Here is a 4847-nt window from a genome sequence, read left to right as displayed (position 1 = left end):
ATAAAAGACACCATTTCGAGCGTGGCCGTTTTCGTGCGGGTGACACGTAAAAGCACCCACTACACTCTCTGAGTGGTTGGCGTTAGGAAGGACATCCAGCTGTAGAAACTCTGCCAAATCAGACTGGAGCCTGGTGTTGCCATCCGGTTTCACCAGTCCTCAGTCAAATCGTCCAACCCATGCTAGCATGGAAAGCGGACGTTAAACGATGATGATGATGATGATGATATTTCATGCATATAATTGCTTGTCTAGACATGCACATATATACTTAAATGATAAACTTCTGGAAAGTTTTACAAATTTTTGCAGTTCCAGTGATGGATTGGATCTGTAGTCTTCAAATCAACTTTTTCCTTTCTGGTTTTGAGAAGCCTAATTTCTCAAGATTGGTACTTCGGCAGTGTGTTACATATCTCAGTGTCCCAATAATTACAAGTATAAACCTGAACTTGTAATCTGAGTAGAGTAACTGTAGATTTTTCAGTAGTTCAATGTAGGTATATTCTTTTTCACTGATCTTTAGCTTTATGTTAATATCTGCTGGGCAGCTGATTTCCATAACTGTACACAGTTTCTTTTCTCTGTCCCAAATCACTATGTCAGGTCAACTGTGTTTACATTTTATTGAAGTTTTCAATGGAACATTGCACCAATACTCCTTCATGCATGCATGTATGTATGTATGCATGCTTGCTTTCATGCATCTATGTATGTTTTCCTGTTTTATTTTTTGAATTTTGTCTGATCCATGCAAACATGGAAATATGGGTGTTAAAATGAAACAAAACAATATGTGCTAGAAAACATTTACCCCGAAATTCTAAGTGGTGGAATTGGAAGTGAAACCACTTGAAAATAATATAAATTTTGTAACCCCACAGACATGTCTGTACTTATATATACTAAAACAATTAAAAACAACAACATATTTATCTAGACAATGTAATCTTTTATAAATAAAATCAAAGATCACATAAATTTTATTGAAAATCTACTTCTTTTTCATAAATATATGTAAATATTTCTTCTAATTACTTATTTGCTACTGTTTTGCTGAAATGTAATCTTGTTGCTTATGTTTAAAGAATATTCAATATTTACATTGTAATTTTACATGATGTTAAATTATAATTAGTTTTTTTCAGATGTATTTTACAGAATCTGACATCTCTGTTATGATGAAATGGCCAAAAATTGATTATTATAATTTACTGAAGTAAAATATTTTCATCATAAAGTTCATCACTATCATTATCGTTGTCATCATCATCAACAGTAGTATTTTTCACGAATCCTTAAAATACAACTGTGAATTCTCAGTTTACTATTTTGCTTGTGCAGACCCCCAAAAAACTTATATGGGCCCCCAGAGGTCACACAGACCCTAGTTGAGGACTACTGAGTTAGATTTTTTTTTTCTATTATTGCCTTATAGGACTTGTATTTGAGACCATTCTTATTTCTTTGTTGCCCACAAGGGGCTAAACATAGAGGGGACAAACAAGGACAGACAAAGGGATTAAGTCGATTACATCGACCCCAGTGCGTAAGCATAACTGGTACTTAATTTATCGACCCCAATTGGATGAAAGGCAAAGTTGACCTCAGCGGAATTTGAACTCAGAATGTAGCGGCAGACGAAATACAGCAAAGCATTTCACCCGGCGTGCTAACGTTTCTGCCAGCTCGCTGCCTTTGAGACCATTCCATTAAGTATAAAACATTTTCTACCATTCATCAGTATATTTTGCAATGAGAATCAAGTCATCAGTCCACAAAAGTTTAAAAGAACAAGCAGTGCTGAACTATTAATAATATATGAGATGAGAACAGAGCTTCTGTAAACACTCGCTTGTAATCTCAATACTTCTCTGAATTTGTCACCAGCCCTAAACTAAAGGTACGTTCCCCACGCTGCAGAGAGAGGACCATGTCAAAATGGCCTTCAGTTAATGAATGAAAATTGTGTCACTTTGTTATTACATAATAACTTTTCTTGTAGTTGTCCCTCTAGAAATATGACATCTGTCATTCCACATCCTGGTTACTGGTGAAGACATGTGACATAGTTAAGGTATTCGGTTTACGATCATGAAGTCGCAGGTTCGACTCCTTGATTGGTGGGTGCGTTGAGTTCGAGAACAAGGTATTCCCTTTTATGTTGCTCCAGTCAACTGTAAATAGGTACAAGTTCGTTGCTGGTGCAGATCTCTCTCCTACCATTTGTCACATCCTGGATATACTGCTGAATCAAAGGTAACGGGGATGAGAAGGCGTCTATGTTGCCAAGTCACTCAATCGAAAGTGGTTGGTTGTATAAATGTCAGCGACTTTCGAATATAAGGGAAACAACTTCGCTTTCGCTAATTTCAAATTCCACAAAATTATCTCCCTTTGACTGATAGTTGCTAACAATTATTTACCGGTTCAAATTTTGAGGGAGATTTCAGAGAATTTTCGCGTATGCCATTCAATAGCTCTATTTTTATTTCTAATTGCTAACAGAATAAAATTTATTTCGTTGAGAATAATCGTTACTCTCAGTATTTAACTTTAAAAATCTGATCCACTCTAGTTTGCATTATGTTATAAAGTTTCAGCACCTTTGGACAGAGTTTTTGCCCACTAACTGCATGAAAAATTATAATTGTTCGAAGCTTTTCAACTTACTATATTACATTCGTAAAATCCCACCGCATTTATATTTAGTATGCAGGATGCACCTTTGTAATATCGGCATAAGTTGGGATATTAAATAGACTAATACGTTTTCTTGAATTTGTTTTTGTCAGCTTACAATTAAGGGAAACAACTCTAAAAGTTGACAACCAAAAAATGTGAGCACCGTATCTGTCCGTGTATAACGTGCAAAGGAATATTAGACGCCACCAAATTTCAGCAGGACATATTCAGGAAAAAGAGCGCCAGGAACAAAATTAGTTTATGAGAGACTTAACTTTGCATATAGGACCCGGGGTATTTTTGAGACATTTTATTTTGGAAAAAGTGTGTCTTATATGCTATCAAATATGGTTGTTAAGTTAATATTGTTTTATGTAGATGCATTAAAAAAGTTTACTGGAAGTACGATAGTTGTACCGAATGTAATGCAAAACAAGCATGATTTTTTTTATTGACTGATATAGGTTGTGGTTTGTCTTCATTGCTAGTTTTCCGTTCTTTAAACTTCATCCGTCTATGCATATTGCTCTCATCATCTCCATGAACAACTTGCAACTTTCAATGGGTGTTTGACTGCCTGCACCCCTTCTTCGTCAAGAACTCAATAACAGCATGATGCTTTTCCTTGAAATCCAGTTTTTGCCTACAATGAAGAAGAACAAGAAGAAAAATTGCTAAAGAGGAAAAATTATTCTACCAACATGTTCATCATGAATGACCTAAAACAGTTTATAAAAAAAAAGTTATACCCACATTTCTATTATTTTTGGTACAATCCTGGTAATTTATTCCATGGGGCAAGATATGGCAAGATATGAACTCAAAATGCAAAGAGCCAGGACAAATACTGCAGAGCATTTGACCCAACGATTTAATGGTTCTATCAAACTGAATTATATTAAGACAAAAATATTTTATCTTTAATTTTAATTTTATGACAAAATTATCAAAAGATTACCAATCAGATACAAGACTTAAAACTGGCATTCCATCGGTTACAACAATGAGGCCTCCAGTTGATCTGATCATGCTTGTGAAATTAACAACGCCTAATATCAGTCATTTGATGATTTTTAAACTTTTAATTTTCTAGTTACCATTTACTGACCTTAGATTGTCGAAGTACATCCTATTGGAAATTATATCTTTTATCTTTTACTTGTTTCAGTCATTATACTGTGGCCATGCTGGGGCACTGCCTTGAACAATGTTTTTCAGTCAAATGAATCGACTCCACTACTTATTTTTTTTAAGCCTAGTATTTATTCCATTGAGCGAGGACGTTACCAGTGCCGCTGGACTGGCTCCTGTGCAGGTGGCTCGTAATAAACTCCATTTGAGTGTGGCCATTGCCAGTATCACCTGATTGGCCCTCGTGCCAGTGGCACGTAAAAGCACCCACTACACTCTTGGAAATATGCTGTGCGTGAAAAGACCCGGCAAGCCAAGTGAGACCAAAATCCAAGGTCTCTGCCTGGGATGTAGCCAGCCCACTTACACGTAACATTCCTTCTTTGGACACTAAACTCCGCTTGCGAAGACCTATTGAGGCAAGTGAAATCGAAATCGAACTAAATTTGTAGTCTGGCACCCATGCCAACATCTCTTCATTGAACACTAAACTAAGCTTGAGACGACCTGTTGGGGTAAGCGAAAGCGAAATCGTGATGACACCTGTACCAGTAGATCACTAAGAGCACCGCCCAAGCGTGATTGTTGCCAGAGCACCAGCTGTCTGGCTTCCATGCCAGGGGCACGTAAATAGCACTCTTTGAACGTGATCGTTACCAACGTCGCCTTCCTGGCATGTAAAAAGTCATTGGAGCGAGTTCGTTGCCAGTACCGCTGGACTGGCTCCTGTGCAGGTGGCATGTAAAATACACCATTTTGAGTGTAGCAGTTGCCAGTACCTCCTGAGTGGCTTTCATGCCGGTGGCACGCAAAAGCACCCACTACACTCTTGGAGTGGTTGGCATTAGGAAGGTCATCCAGCTGTAGAAATTCTGCCAAATCAGATTGGAGCCTGGTGTAGCCATCTGGTTTCACCAGTCCTCAGTCAAATCGTCCAACCCATGCTAGCATGGAAAGCGGACGTTAAACGATGATGATGATGATGATGATATATACGTATATATATATATACATATATATACGTATATATA

The sequence above is a fragment of the Octopus bimaculoides genome, chromosome 5, assembly GCF_001194135.2.
Source record: "Octopus bimaculoides isolate UCB-OBI-ISO-001 chromosome 5, ASM119413v2, whole genome shotgun sequence".
Lineage (NCBI taxonomy): Eukaryota > Metazoa > Mollusca > Cephalopoda > Octopoda > Octopodidae > Octopus > Octopus bimaculoides.
The sequence above is the reverse complement of the archived record's forward strand: the minus strand, read 5'-3'. Positions refer to the sequence as shown.